We start from the raw sequence: 17,208 nt of genomic DNA on the forward strand, positions 1-17,208 counted from the left end.
CTCAAGAAAACTAGATATCAAAAAACCCAAAACTTTAAAATGGGGTTACAGATGTAAACAGAGAATTCCCAATAGAGGAAACTCGAACGGCCAAGAAACACTTAAAGAAATGTTTACATCCTTAATCATTATAGAAGAGCAAATTAAAACTACTTTGAGATTTCATTTTAAATCCCTCAGAATTCCTAAGAACCATAAAACAAAACACCAGTTATGCTGGCAAGGATGTAGAGTAAGGTGAAGACTGATCCATTGCTGATAGGAGTGCAAACTGGTACTGCCAGTGTGGAAATCACTGTGACTCTTTCTCAGGAATATGAGAATCAAGCTGCCTCAAGGTCCAACTATGTTCAAAACATGCATTATCTTACCAGAGATACTGGCTCAACCATGTTCATTGCTGCCCTATTTATAGTATACAGACATAGAAACAACCTAGATGTCCATCAATAGAATAATGGATTAAAAATGTGATAAATGCACAAAATGTAGGATTACTCAGCAATTTTTTAAAAAATAAAATTCACAGGGAAATGGGTAGAACTAGAAAATAATAATCCTAAGCGAGGTAACCTAGACCTGGAAAGACAAATATAGTATACATTCACTTATGTAGACATTAACTGTTAAGTGAGTTATAACTGAGGTATTTATCAGTATTACCACAGATGTTAAGTATAGAATATTGGACTAGGTAGTGCAAGTAGGTCTGTAAGAAAAGGAAATAGAATAGTTATGGATGGATAGGAGGGGGAGAAGAATGGGAAGATCAAGTAGGGGAGGGGAGAAAAAGGGAAAATAAGGTTGCGAGTATGAGGAAAGACAAAATTAAGAGTCATCTCAAAGTAATATGAAAAGCTAATATAGTAGGTGATTTAAAATACATATATATATGTATATATATATACATATATATATATATACATATATAAAGGAGATCTAAATGGAGATTGTCCTACCGAATAGTGGGTGGGGGGGGACAGAGCCCTAACTGGAGATCCTTCGTCTCCAAATAAAGCTTCTTTTACATGGAATGAGTGATATCTAATTGAGTTGTTGTCTAAAGGGGTCCCATGGGAACACCCTATCACCTCAGGCCAAGATTCTTCTCTACACATTGATGTTAAGGCAACATTTCTGAAGACAACACCTACCTAACTCATAGAACACTGAGAAATCAAGCTTGTGCCTACATAGAGCCTTGAACCCTATGTGCTAGCATCTTTGGTATGGGAAGATACTTTGTATGCTGCCAAAGGAGAAACTTAAACCCCAGCCCAACTCTAAGACCTTTGATCTACAATCACATTCTGCCTCCAAAATATGCTAGTGCAACAGTGACACAATGATTGTAGGAGTAACCAACCATATCTTGTTTCACTTAAGCCCACTTCGCAAAATGGAACCCAAATTCAATACTGCTTGGGTGACCAAAACTCTGAGACTAGATAGCCCAGAGACCTAGGATAAAACAAAATACTACGGTTCTACTAAAGAAAAATAGGCAAAAAAAAAAAATGACCCCTCATGACATTCTATTATATCCATAGATCAGTGACTTGCTCAGCCACTATCAGAGAAGCTTCCTCTTGCAGTAAATCAGAGCAAATACAGAAACCAAGAGCCAGACAATGCAGAGAGAGAGAGAGACCTTGAAACAATTAACACTAACTGGAATGTCTCCATCAAATCCCTCCCCATCTGGGTTCAGAGACCCTGTGGGAAAAGTGGTAGAAAGAGTGTAAAAGCCAAAGAAGATGGAGGACAGTCAAGAAACAAGCCCTTCTAAATCAACAAGACTGATGGACATGTGAACTTACAGAGACTGGGGCAGCATACACAGGGCCTACATGGGTACACACTATATAGGGTACTAGAGCTAAAAAAAAAAGAAGTGGACACATGCTCTTATCCCTAACCCAGAAGTTGTCTCAAACTGATAATCACTTGCAAATGAAAATTTAGTTTTCTTCAAGAGAGTCTCATTGTAGAAACAAATTACTCATTTTTAAAAATTATTTATTTATAAACTTTACACCCCAGTCATATCCCCCTGCCTCCTCTCCTACCAGTCCCACTATCCCTCGCCAACACCCTATTCTTTAGAACAGGGGAGCTCCCCTACCCAGAGACCCCAGCTTGATCAAATCACATCAGAACTGACTTTGTCTTCTTCCCCTGTGACTTGGCAAGGCAGTCTCTTCATGGGGAAGATATCAAAAAGCAGGCCACAGAATCCATGTCAGAGACAGCCTTAGTAGTGGACCCACATCTATGTAGAGGACCTACATCCATCCAGTCCATTCATGGTCCTTGCTTGGTGATTCAAAATTCACAGGTCCCTCTGGGCCCTGGCTAGTTGGATCTGTTGGCGCTCTTGTCACTTCTAGGTCCTTTTATCCTTCCACCCACTTTTCCATTAGACTCCTCTATGCTTTGCCCAATGTTTGGCTGTGAGTCTCACCATCTGTTTTGAGCCACTGCTGGGTGGAGCCTTTCTGTGGACAACTCTCATAAGCTCTTGTCTGCAAGCACAGCAGAGTAAAATGAAAAGTGTCAGGGATTGGCTCTCTTCCATGGGGTGCATCCTGGGTTGGGCATCATTTGGACATTCCCTCAATCTCTGCTCTATCTGTTCTATCTTTATCCTTGCACATGTTGTAAGCAGGGTAAGTTTTGTATCAAAGATTTTGTGGGTGAGTTGGTGTTCCCCTATCATTATGAGGAGTCCTGTCTAGGCAGCAGGTGCCTTCAGCAGTCACCATGGCAGACTACTCTTGTTGTTTGAGACAGGGTTTCTCTGTGTAGCCTTGGATATCCTGGACTAGCTTTGTACACAAGGCTACCCCCCAACTCACAGAGATCAGCCTGCATATTCCTCCCGAGTGCTGGGATTACAGGCATGTCCCCCACATCCTGCTGGCAAACTACTCTTAAAGATAGGCAATGTGCACAGCAGTAGATATATAAAAAATGAACGCAAAGACATATTTGAGGGTTCCTTGTCTCATAATGTCATCTCAGGTCTTTTTATCTTAATTTTATTGTGTGTGTGTGTGTGTGTGTGTGTGTGTGTGTGTGTGTGTACATATATACACACATATCTACACACACAAAGCCTATTTGTTTTCTAATGAGAGACAGAAATTCAATGTATCTGGATGGAAAGGACTGTGGGGAAGAAACTGTAATCAAAATATATTATATGAGAAAAAAATTATTTCAATAAAAGGTAAAATGCCTTGAAAATTTTTGTTGTATTTTATCATTTAAATTGCAACATTTCATTAAGAACAGAGTTTTCTATATATTCCTGCATTCCTTGTGTTTCTGCAATACCTAATGTACAGAAAAGTTAACTCAAAATGAGGTGAGCAAGTGGGCCAACTAGTCTGGCATACATGATGAGGTACAATAAGACACTTTCAATAAGTTAGAAACAAAGATTGCTGTTCCTCCTTACCCTCCGATGTGTAGACAATATACATGTATACAAACTCACCTATGCTCACACACAAATACATGCTAAACACACACACACACACACACACACACACACACACACACACACACACACGATGCTTTTAATTGCTTTAGTTTAATGCTGGGTGGTGATGGTGCACACCTTTAATCCCAGTCCAGGGGAGGCAGAGGCAAGTGGATATATGAATTAAGGTCAGCAAGCACTACAGAGTTCCAGGACATCCCTGACTACACAGAGAACCCCTGTCTCAGAAACCAAAATAAAATAACAAACAAATAGCCTATTCCCCAAAACAAAAATAAACATTTTTAATGCTGCTTTAGTGTGAATATATTTAATATTTATAATAAAATATTATACAAAATCATCTTTATTTAATAAAGTTTTATTTTTCCAAATACACAGCTAATTAAAACTGTTCATACATTTTACCCCCAAATGGGGTATCTATACCCTTTATGTTTTGTGTGTAAATTACTTGGGTTCTGTTCTTTACAACCAGCTTGATAAGTCTATTGCTAAGTAACTCCTGAAGGTCTTCCCTGGCCAATCAACCATGAATCTTCAGTCTCTCAGAGACCACAGCTGGGCCACAGAAACTTAGAGTTGGGAACTTCCTTACAGTTTGTCTCAAGCATTGTCAAAGAGAACTAGATTGTTGCGTTTTGCCTTTTAACCACTTCTCTTTTGGCCTTGTCTGCAGATATGATTACTGGGCCTTTGTGTATCTTGGGGAAATTTCTAGTGTCTTTCAATCTTGTCATGTTTGGGTGGCATGACAAAGCTAGGAGAGTGGCAACAACCTTTGTAGCCTTGATAATATGTTGAACAATAGCAACAACAAGCAATCAAACCAAAAACACTCATGAGGTCAAAAGAGTAAATATCCGCATGGTTTGGGGATACATACTGAACCATATAGCTGACTATATGATTTTTGAATATTCTTTAAAATCTGTGCCAGATAATAGCAGTATAAGGAGGTGAAAGAGGAGGTAAGTGAACCAAGATGTGCCTAAACCTTCATAATAAGTAACATGAACCATTCCTTCATTTTTATAAATAACCTACATTTTAAAATATTCTACACATGTGTACTTACTGAAGATAAACTTTAAAGGTTTTAATAGAAGTGTTTGTGATGAGTATTTAGAAATATATAAATATACAATGATATTAGCTGTGCATATCTCCTAACTAAGCTATTGTGAACAACTGGTGTGTTCTTTCTCTTTATTTATGTTTTATACTTAGTCTACAGTGCAAGTGTGTTGTTGGAATAAGTAGAGGTTCTCTGAAGAAAATGAGAAGGACCAGCTGCACATATTTATAGAATGTATTGCTTGGTAGAAGACGAAATAGCACACACAGAACACATATTTTTGAACCAAGAGCTCTGTGTACATTTCTTGGACAACTTGTGGTAATCTCTTTAGATTTGTACACTTATCTCCATAAGCCAAAATGCTCGGTGGCATGTGAATATGGCATGACAAAATAATGAGTTTGGAGTTAAATCCATTATCTCCCTGCTTTTTAAAACCAATTGATTCTGAAATGCCATGGCAACCTTACACTATGTGCCCTAGCCTCAGCATGAGCAGTCTCATGCAGAAATTTACCAGAAAGAGTTCAAATCACTTGTTCCAGCTGTTTATTGTTCTAGAAACTGGGTCACTGCCTTTGCTTCCAGCTGGCACCATGGTTCACAGTGAGCACAACTGCCTTCCACCTGGTGTCAATGTACCATATACAGTCATTCCTATACTTGATCCCACTGTTCTAGAATTCCTGTGGTTTTGGAACTGTTTGCTGTGCTCTTATCTCAGCAGCAACTCTGTGGCTTCCTTCTTCACGGCAGTAGCCTCCAGGTAAGGCACATGCAACAACAAAAGTCTCACTCCTCCCTGAAAAGCTGATCCTGAATGACCTCTATGGGGACCCATCATTCTTCTTCAGAATCCAGGACTTAGAAGGTAGGAGTGGCCTCATTTGTCATCTCTATATTGGGTACATTTGGTCACATCCAGCTTACATAAAGAAAAGAAAAGTCACCACTGAACGAGAAAAGCAAAGCTGTTTATAGAACCAGGATGCATTGTTTCCACTATTTCCAATCTGAATGCACCACCCCTCCCAAGATTTATGTCCCATTAACCCTTTCAAAGAAACCTGGCCTCATGAAAGACAAGTGTCTCAAAATAAAAGCAAGGATGGGAGAGGAAAAACTCCAGCATCAGCCTCTCTCCACTATAAAAGACAAGTTAAAAAGCTATGTACTATAAAGGTGTCTTCTAGTTTGAGGACTTGCTAGAAAACTGATTTGTCACAGATATATGTCCTAGGGTATAATGGATTTTATTCCATTTAAAATAGAAAAGCATGGTGTCTTTCACACTGATGACCAGAGGAACAAGTGCATGCTTGGCAAGGGACTTGCTTAACACACACATAAATTTCCCATTCACTGTGCTGTCATATCTGCCTTTGCTGGGGTTGTCTGTACATCAGAGTGTTTCCTTAATGTGTTATACTCCTTCCAAACCAGATTTCATGTCTCATCATTTTTGACAGAGGTTACCAAAGGAGAGCCCTGCCAGGTCCACCTACATCAGATTTCATTCACATTTAAAGCCAGAATGTGCATCTAAAAGCATGTGTGAATAAAGTTTATACTAAACACCATATATGGTCCCATCTCAGATATTTGCCATACATTTACATGGCAATTTACAATTTTAACTAGACAACTTTTCAGCTTCGTGTCTTTTCCCTCACAGCTTGCACTCTGTCTTCACATAATCCAAATTCACTGCACTTTCCTAAAAGAAAACAACCAACTTAGATTCTATCTCATATATTTTAAGTGGTCCACCTTCCATCCTCTCTTTTATATCTCTTTTCGTACACTAACCCACACCCCTCCAACCCATCCGCACCCCTACTCCATGTCTATTCAGCAGCTTCTAAGGAGGCTCTAAAAGTTTCACATTCTGGTTGTTCTCCTGAATGCAACTCTCTCTGTGAGTGGAAAACAAGCTTTTAGATCCCAGTGTAGTTTTTCTTCTTCGTTCTAACATTTCTCCCCAAATGAGTTTGACTTACAACTTTGGTACAATTCATACTGAAACTATACCATTCTGTATCACAATCCCTTTGAAGCTCTTCCCTATTTTGCATTGGGAAAATCTATTTAATACATTTCTAGGAGTCCCCAAGTGACCCCAGCATTGTCCAAAAGTTCAACTTCAATATTGTCTCTGCAACAAAAAGAAAGAAAGAAAAAAAAAAAAGGGCAAACTCTTAGTTTTGGGATCCATGTAAAATCCAATCAAAATTGAACTCCTCTAGTCCCAAAGGTTAGATATTAAGGCATAGAAAGGAGAAAAGAGATCAAATGACCAAACCATAACAGGAATATCACTAGTGCCACAGTCAGAACTTGGGGCAATTAGAAAAGAAGATTTGCACCTACAGTCTTGATGGCCACAACCTACAAGGGTACACTTTGGGGTTCTCTGTGGATTTCCTGAGCAAACAGTCCAAAAAGCTAGCCTCTCTAAGGTTGTGCTTGCTAAAGGACATGTGACCTTTCTACTCGTGCGTTGGCCTCCATCCCTTCCTTTGAAATCATGCTGGACACCTCCACAATCCTGCAACTGCTGTGTTCTACATCTTGAAGCATTGGCATCACCTACATACCAAGGCTTGTTGTCAGCTTCAATAGCACCTAGCCCAACACTGACCATGATTTCAGTGTCTTCTGACTTCGTGGATGTCTGGAAACACAACAATCTACGGAGCCCTGTTCCAGTGGGGACCTGCAGCTCCTTTCTCCCAGCAGTCATTTAATGCTTTTCCTTTATATCTTAGATCCCAAAATGGGCGAGTCTCATTCCATTCCCGCCATCTTTTGTATTGTCCTCATCCAAGGAACAGTGGCTCATTTTAATGGGACTCACTTAAGCAATCACTTCTTCACTGCACCAATCTGTGGCCAAACTTTAATATTTAAAATCCTTTTGACCTATTTTTTCACTATGTTTTACCATAAACACGAATAAAAACAGCTGAGTGGTAGATTGCCTTAAAATTCCCTCCAACATATTTACTTCCCTGCTTTCTGAATTAGCCTACCATAAAGCACCATGACGATGACAAAATGTGGTCAAGTTCTTTGCCACAGTGTGATGCAGTAACCTCTAGCCCACTTCTCAGTAGGACCTTGACTAACATCTGAAGCTACATGAGCCTGGCCATCACTGTCTACTGGTATCGCCATCTTCTGCCTTCCTTCCCCGGAATAATTCCTCACATTCTGCTTGTCTTACCTGCTGTTGTGAATCCTCCCAGAAGTAAGTTTCAAAGGCTTCTAAGTTACAGTCTCAATCAGTTACAGCAAGGACGTCACTTCTCGAAAAGCAATATTCTGGGTACAGGTGTTCAAATGTTCAGCTCTGAAAAACCATCCTAGATTAAAGTAATAATAAGTCTCCAGAATGACAACTCTGTCATAACAGGTGTCTTAGTCTGGGTTTCTATTGCTGTGACAAAACACCATTACCAAACATCAAGGTATGTTGTTTACTGAGTTGCTCCCCATGGCTTGCTTTCCTATAGAACCCAGGATACCAGCCCAAGGATAGCACCACCACAATAGTGGATCCCTCAGGCATTGATCACTAATTGAGAAAATACCTTACAGCTGGATCTTATTTCCATGAGGTGAGGTGTTTCCTCAACTGAGGCTCCTTGCTCTCTGATGAATCTCACTTGTGCCAAGTTGATACACAAACCAGCTAGTTCAACTGGTGATTTCTAAAATTCTTGAATTAACACAAAAACAAGAATTAACCTTTTTCTAGTTTACCATAACCTTCCTCTGAAGCTTTCTTAGGACCACAAGTTCTGGGCTGAGGATACATGTTGAATGCTAATAGGTATAAAATATGCCTGTTAACTCTAATGGGAACATGAGGAGTCAATATTTGTTTTTATAAACCCAATATTACTTCAGCAATTTATATACTCATTATAATGTGATGTGATGTGTGTGTGTGTGTGTGTGTGTGTGTGTGTGTGTGTGGCACTTGCCTGCTGTATTACATGAAAGATGCTTCAAACCCTCATCTACAAGACTGAAATGTATGACCACTGAGCTACACATAACTGAATGCTTCACATGTAGAACAGAAACCATGCACAGAATTATTTGCATTTCCATTTCCCTAACCTATACAAATGTCTCTTTAAAATGTATTCACTGGAAATGTGAGGAACAAATTGTCATATTAAAGAAATGTTTTGTTATCACTGGGAATTGTAAATTAAAGTTGATCCCTTGTCAAAAAAAATGTGCAATTAAATAAATACATCACAGAAGAACCATAGAAGATGAGATTTTTAGAAATACTTGTTGCTATTTTATATTTCAAACAGAGCAATGCAGACATTATTAGAATCCTGGAATGTAAATGCCTTAAATTAGCATTTCAACACTGGCTTTGCAATCAATAAAATCAATGATTCCTGAATTAAAGATAGCTAAGCAATAGGCCAAATTGCTAAACCATTTCTCTAGATCCAATAAATTAAAGCTCATTGAAAAGAGTTGTGATATTTTTCTTTCATCACTTTTGCTAAAAGTGTAGCATTGATTTTATAAATATACAAAATATACATGTGATAGAGATCTAATATATTATCGCACTATCTATTGAACTTGAAGTTTCCCATATTTTTCAGATAACAGTCCTTTTATTTCCTTTCACTATTATGCTACATAGGTGTATTGTACAATGTGCATTGTTCAGAAACCAATCTTATACCACAAAATTCTTCCTCAGGAACACCAGGAATAAAGACACATACACACACACACACACACACACACACACAAAAAAAAAAAAAAACCCAACACACATACTTATTTACATACCTGTGCACCCATACAAACTCATCTACACAGCCACAAACATGCACACACATATACTGTTACATATTTTTCCAATATTCATTTTAATAGAAATGTCAAAAACCAGAAAAATTGGAAAGTTTATATAAATAATTGTAAGCAATTTTTTGCTAGTTACATATATTTAATTAGATATACAGACCTTTACTTTTGTGTGTGAATAGACTTAGAATGAAAGCAGATGATATTTATACTTTTATAATTTACATTAAAGTTGGGTGGTTTAATCCAAATAATCACTTCTGCATGATTCTTTTGAAAAAAAAAAAAAAGAAAATCTGTCACTATACTTTCAGCATCCCTCTAAACGAACCATTCAATTACCTAGGCCTTTTGACTGCCTTTTACTCTCCTGGTTCTCCCCTTTCTCCTCTCCGCCCTTTCCTCACAGGGCTCAGCTCAGGGTCATGTGACTCTGGACTCCTCCTGATGTCTCTGCCTCTGGTTATGTTCTCATTTTTATCTACAATAAACCTTCTCTTCCTCCTAGTAGCAGTCATGTCCTTTTCTTTTTTATTTCTTTCTCATTCAGTAAGCTATTCTCTTTCTCAAATCAGGGGTTACTTCCTAACTATGCACAATAAAGAAGTTAAGAAGCTGAGAAGAAAGTCTCGGAGCAGAAGATGGGAGACTGTGCGATGGGCTTTTGGCCTACAGATTTGAGTTGTCCTGATGACATTCCAACACTCCAGAGAATGAGGTGAGCACACACACTCACCAGCCCTTCTCAACGAGGCATTTAAGTATTCCTAAGTGCTTTCAGACCCCAGAGGTCAATAAGCTAAGCAACGCTAGGCAAACACAGAACTCTTATTTATTGTTAATAAAAATTAGTGTTCTGAGTCTCCTTAGGAAGAGTGATGTCAGCAAAGAACCCAGAGTCTCCAGAAAAGATTCTAAATTTGTTGTCATGAAGGAGTAAAAAAAAGTCTGAATCTAAACATAAATCAATCCCAACAGAAGATTTGAATACAACTTAGTGCAAGCTCAGTATCAAACTGAAGTATGGACATTCATCCCAGCATTAGCTGCATGTCTAATAAAATGACAAGGAAAACCACAAACACTGCTTGGAGTTGTAGTGATATCATTATCAGTGTAAGTTTTATTTTGTAAAACAACCAGAAAACATTGGCAAACTAGAACAAGCAGCTAGAGGCCAAACTGGGTATGAAACAATAGGAGTAAACTCAGAGTTGGCCTAAGTGTGAGTTTTCATACATATATCCAAAAATAAATGTGTTTTATATATCGACAATGATGAAAGATTTATATTTAACCTGAGAATCCAATCTATTTTAAAATATAATAGCATGGAAACTTCAAACATAGAGACATCATAGATAAAATTAAATGTGTTTTAGTAGGATCTGGGACATAGCAAATACAAGTTAATACAAACCAATCAGATTAATGAAATGAAAAAAATAGCAGTTGGAAAACTTATACTCAAAAGTCAGATAGTTTTTGTATTTATAAATTTTTCATAGGTGATAAAAAAAAAGGTAAAGCCACTGAGGTTCTACTTTGTAGAAATCATGAAGAATAAATTGAAAGAAAGACATACAATATATACAACATTAATACTTTTGGAAATTAAATATAAGGAGAACAAACAGGATAAAATCAAAAAGAAAGTACATAAAAATATATTCTACTATAAAAATTATTCCACTAATAAGTAATATTGTTTGAGGATTTCCTTACTAGTCCGTTGACATGAATGAGTACATGTATATTTCTATAGGGGATGTGGCTAGGAACGTAACATCTTACCAATATCACGTGTTCTTTTGTTCTTCCTCATTGGTAACCAAAGGTTTTCTCACATGGATTCTTGGTGTGTATGTCCGGTATTTTCCAACAGAAACTAGAAGAGAATCAAATGGCATTTTATAGGACTGAAAGAAAACATATCCACTTAAAGTTCTGTACTCAGCAAAATTACACAGTAAACATAGGTTTTTTTTTTTAAGAGTAAAAACAACACATTTTTTCACTAACATCAGCACTGTAAGATTTATTTAAAATTTCCTATTCAGAGTAAAGGGCATCATAAATCAATGAAAGCAATTACAGGAAATAATGAACATGATTGGTGAGTACAGCCTTGCAGTACTCATGCAGAGGGTGCTGGTGGATCTTCCAGAGGTTTTGAGTCGACATCACTTCTCCCTTTCTTCCTTGGTGTTCTCAAGGGCAAAAAGAAACAGTGCACAGTGAGATAACTCCTGCTAACAGTGAGGATGATGGTGAAGGTTGAATTTCAGTGTCCCCCTCAAAAAACCAATGTATTGGATTTTTGGTCCTCAGAGAGTAGAACTAATGAGAATGACTAGATTATGAGAAAACTAAATTCATTAAGATATCTTAGATGAATTTATTTTTATGGTATAGAGCTTACTGGAAGAAAGTCACAGACAGCATATGGCTTTGGTTCTCTGTCTCTGTATCTCCTCCTCCTCTTCAGTGAGGTAACAATCTTTCTCTGACATGTTTTACCTATGTTATTGTGTCATCACACATGAAACAAGGAGTCAAAGGACATAAACCTCTGCATTTGTAAGCCAAAAGAAGCCTTCTCTCCACTAAGTTGGTTTTCTTGTGCTTTTTTTTACATCACCAATACGAAAGGCTACACAGTGGTGATCATATTAATAATGCTTGATTTAGAGATTTACATTTTGGAGCTCTAATATTTATTTCAAAAATAATATGAGAAACTATGGTCTTAAAAATGACAAATGTAGATCCAACAGCATGAATGTGCACTCCATACTCAGCACTCCATTTTCTGACCCATAATTCTGCCTGCTTTGTGGGAGGCCTACTGACACCAGGGACATAAGGGAAGCCCTCCCCCACAAAACCCCTGTCTACCAACTCACTGAAAGCACACCAAACAGTGGTAAACTGCATCCAATACCCTGTGCTCCATTACACACCCCAGGCTCTGTCTGCCTGCCTTTTTAGAGGTCTGCTGGCACCAAGGAGAAACAGGTAAACCCTGCCCCAAGTTTTGATGACAATATCCTCTAAAACACACCCAACACTCTAAAACATAAACTACTCAGTGGGCACCATTTTCCAGCCTGCATCCCCCTTTGCTTTCTTCCAGGCTCTTTGGCACCAGGAACCCCAGGCCACTCTAGTACTAGAGACCCCCAAGGCAAGATTTGCAGGCAAAACTTCAGAGGACATACAGGCCACATAAAACCCAAGGGAGACACCCTACTGGATCGGAAGACTAGCTAGTCACCAGAACTCCAGGCCACTCAGTTCAGAAGACAGAAGAGGAAGCAGAAAACAAGAAGGGAAAAACATCCAAAACCACCCCTCTAACAAAGATAAACTCAAAAACCAGCGCCCAAACTTACAATAACAACAAAAACAAGAAGGCTAAAGGTCAGCATAAGAAAACAATCAACAACATCCAGGCCTCACCAGAGGCCAGTTATCCTACTACGGCAAGTTCTGAACATCCTAACACAGCTGATGCAAAAGAAAATGACATTAAATACAATCTTATGAAGATGTCAGAGGCCTTTAAAAATGAAGTGAATAAATCCCTTAAAGAAATACCGGAAAATACAAGCAAACAGGTGAAAGAAATGAATAAAACTGGTCAAAACCTGAAAATGAAAATAGAAGCAATAAAGGAAACACAAAAATGAGCAAATTCTTAGAGGTGGAAAACCTAGGGAAGAGAACAGAAACAGCTACACCCAAGCCATCATCGACAGAATATAAGAGATGGAGGAGAGAATCTCGGGCGTAGAAGATATGATAGAAGAAACCGATACTGTGGTCAAAGAAAATGTTAAATCTAAAAAGTTCCTGACACAAACATCTAGAAAGTCTGGGCATGATGAAAATACAGCCTAAGAGTAATAAGAATAGACAAAGGAAAAGACTTTCAGCTCAATGGTCCAGAAAATATTTTCAACAAAATCATAGAAACTGACTAAGATAAAAAAAAAAAGAAGAAGAAGAAGAAGAAGATATGGGTATACGCAAACAAGAAGCTTATAGTGCACCAAATAGATTGGACCAGAAAAGAAAATCCTCCCACTGTAGTCAAAACACTAAACGCACAGAACAAAGAATGAATACTAAAAGCAGCAAGGAAAACAAGGCAAAGTAACATATCATCGCAAACCTATAAAATTAAACCCAACATCTCAACAACAGAGACTCTAAAAGCCAGATGGACCTGGGAAGATATAGTGCAAACTTTGAGCCACAAATGTCAGCCCAGACTCCTATACCTCAGCAACAACAACAACAACCAAAAAAAGATAGACATTACCTCAGAATAAAGGACTGGAAAAGATTTTCTGAGAAAATAAATCCAAGAAGCAAGCTGCAGTAGCCATTTTAATGTCTAACAAAATAGACTTTCATCCAAAATTAATAAAAAAAGATGGAGGAGGAATCATACTCATCAAAAGAAAAATTCACCAAGATGATATCTCTAGTACTGATATCTATGCCCCAAATGAATGGGCACTGACATTTGTAAAAGAAACATTAGTAAAGTTTAAACTACACATCAAACCACACACAGTAATAGGAGACTTCAACACCCTGAGCTTACCTATATATACATCACCCAGACAGAAGTTAAACACAGAAATAATGAATTTTAATAGATGTTATAAATCAGATGGACCTAGCAGATAGCTACAGAACATTTTACCCAAATTCACAAAAAGTATCTTCTTCTCAGTACTTCATGGAACTGTCTCTAAAACTGCCCATACACTTGGTAAAAAAGCAAGTCCCTATAGGAAAATTGAAATAACCCTGAGGATCGTATCAGACCACCAAGGATTAAAACTGGATTTCAATAACAACAGAAACAACAGACACCCTACAAACTGAACAACTCGGTGATCATTGGGTCAAGGAAGAAATAAACAAATTAAAGATGTTTTAGAATTTAATGAAAATGAAGTCACAATATACCCAAATGTATGGGGCACGATGAAATCAGTGCTAAGTTCGTATCACTAAGAACCATCATAAAGAGGTTGGGGGAGGAGGTCCCCTTCTGTCAGAGGTCTAGGGCACAGGAATTGAGCAAAAGAGGTGGAGGGAGAATGGAAAGATACAAGTGAGGGAATAAAAATCAGATTGTAATCTGAATAAATTATAAAAAATTAAATGAAAGTAAAAATAAATATATAAAAATTAGCTTTTGAACATTGCTTTAATTGAATTATAATTTTAGTTTTTGTTATTGGGATGAGTAATAACAAAATATGCATTCTTTAAAAAAAAGAAATTGGTGAGATCTTATACTAGCAATTTAAAAGCACATCTGAGGGCTCTAAAACAAAAAGCAAACACACTTGAAGAGTAGATGGCAGGAAACAATCAAACTTGAGGCAGAAATCAATAAACTAGAAACAAAGAGAATAAGACAAAGCATTAATAAAAACAAAGAGTTGGTTCTTTTAGAAAATACACAAAATAGACAATCTCTTAGCAAAACTAACTAAAAGGCAGAAATAAAATATCAAAATCACAACCTCAGAAATGAAAAGGGAGATGTAACAACAGACACCTAGGAAATTCAAGTAATCATTAGGTCTTACTTCAAAAACCTGTCTAAAAAATTAAAAATCTAAACAAAATAGTTTTCATAATAGATATTACTTACAAAGTTAATCAAGAGCAGACCTATAACTCCTACAGAAATGGAAGCAGTAATTTAATGTCTCCCAAACAAACAAAAAACCAAACCAAACAAACAAACAAAAACAAAACAAAAACAACAACAACAAAACACCCCAGGGCCAGATGGTATGTACTCACTTATTAATGGATATTAGCCATAAAGTAAGAGATAACCATGCTAAAATCCACAGACCCTCAAAAACTGGGTAACAAGGACAGCCTAAGGGGGGATGCTTGAATTGCGTTGAGAAAAGGAAATAGTTTAGACATTGTGTGGGAAAGGAGGACAGGCTGTGGGGAGAGGAGCAGGAGGGTTAGGAGGCAGAGAACACTGGGTCAGAGAACTGTAATAGGTGTTGGAGGGATCTCTGAGAAGCTAGAAACCCAGGAAAACAGAAACTCCCAGCAATCTACAGGGATAACCCTAGCTAAGACTCCTAGAAATGGAGAAAAGTGGAATATGAAATGGCCATCTCCTGTAACCAGAAAAGACTTCCAATAGAGGTATTAGAACACCAAACCAGCCACAAAACCTCCAATCCACAGCCTGTGTTGGTGATGAGATATGCAGGAGTAAAGATGAAACAGAAAGTGAGAAAATGGCCAAACAATGACTGGTCCAGCTTGAGACCCATGCCATGAGAGGGAGCCCACCCTTAAAACTGTTGATGATATTCTGCTATTCTTGCAGACGTGAGCCTAGTTTAAAACCATCATCAGAGAGGCTTCACCCAACAACTGATGGAAACAGATAGAGAGACCTATAGGCAAAGACTAAGCGGAACTTGGGGAATCCTGAGGAAGAGTGAGAGGGATGATTGTAGGTCAAAGTCACTACAAGAAAACCCACAGAATCAACTAACCTGGGCCCATAGGGGTCCGCAGAGGCTTAACTGCCAAAGAGAGAGTATGTACGAGATAGACCTAGGTCCTCTGCATGTATGAAACAGTTGAGCAGTTTGGTCTTCATGTGGGGCTCCTAATAGCAGGAGCCGGGTTTCCTGCCTTTTGGATCGCTTTCCCCTAACTGGGCTGCCTTGTCTTGCCTCAATAGAAGATGCCCTAGTCCTACTGCAACTTGATACGCCGAAGTAGAATATCAAACTTGATATCCATGGGAGGGCTCCCCTTTCTGAGGAGAAAAGGAGGGCAGGATGACGGGGGACAGTGGAGATGAGAGGAAAGGACTGGGAAGGAAAGGAAGGAGAGGAAGCATAGATCATGATATAAAGTAAATAAATGAATGAAAGTGAAAAGAAAAAGAAAAACAACAAAAGTAGAAGTTATAAAATAGTAAATTGCATTGGGCCATATTAATTCAAGATTAATTACTACTAGTAAAAAGCAAAAGCACACTTAATAAAGGTAAAAATTTACACTCCTAGGCACATACCTCATGGGAAATATACTTATTCATGACAAAGGTGTAGACTCAACTTTCTTAACCAAAATACTTTATTAACAACTTATTGACCAAGCCTATGTCAGTTTTAACCCGATTAACCCAAACAGTAGGAAATGAGGATTAATTGACACAACAACAAAACCTTAAGGATATCAGTCCCCGAGGAACGATTCTCCAGTCAGGAGCTGCAGGATTTCTTTCACTGGAACCTGGGGTAACCAGACCCCAGAGCCTCAGCAGGAGCCGGAGCTCTGAAGCCTTACCTCAAGTGGTTTTTCTCTAGGAGCGTCGTGAAGGGCAGCAACGAACAGCCAAATCTATCCCAAGTCTTCAATCCCCGCTGCTGCCAGTTCTGGGCTCATTTATATAGCTCCTCCCAGAGTCTGTTCACGGGATCTTTTTCATCTGGTAGCAATTAAGCTCCTGCATGAGGTGGTTGCCCTCCTAGTTAATTAACATCACCTGTTCTCTTACTAGACCATTTGATTCTCTCCTTCACAAAGGGCTAGTAGGGACACTTTCATAACAAATGATGTATAACAGCTGAGAACTGGAAACAATGCAATGACAATCAGCAGTAAAATATGCAAGTCATGCAACACCCATTGAATGAATTACTATGCAGCAAAGAAAACTGACACAATAGGATCTCATAAACAGAGA

The 17,208-nt window shown here is 38.2% G+C and overlaps 1 long non-coding RNA gene across 4 annotated transcripts in view; it reads right to left on the bottom strand.

Annotated features, from left to right (window-relative positions):
• Positions 1-16,884, bottom strand: part of LOC311595802 — a 112,059-nt gene extending 95,175 nt beyond the window's left edge. The window contains exons 1-4 of one of the 4 annotated variants that reach the window (XR_014778570.1): positions 16,809-16,884; positions 11,235-11,328; positions 8,188-8,310; positions 7,816-7,941 (exon numbers count right to left, since the gene is read on the bottom strand). This is a non-coding gene — a long non-coding RNA (uncharacterized lncRNA). The other 3 variants (XR_014778571.1, XR_014778572.1, XR_014778573.1) reach the window with 3 other exon arrangements.
• Positions 16,885-17,208: the final 324 nt, after the last annotated feature.

The sequence above is a fragment of the Acomys minous genome (genome assembly GCF_964271855.1).
Source record: "Acomys minous genome assembly, chromosome: 4".
NCBI lineage: Eukaryota > Metazoa > Chordata > Mammalia > Rodentia > Muridae > Acomys > Acomys minous.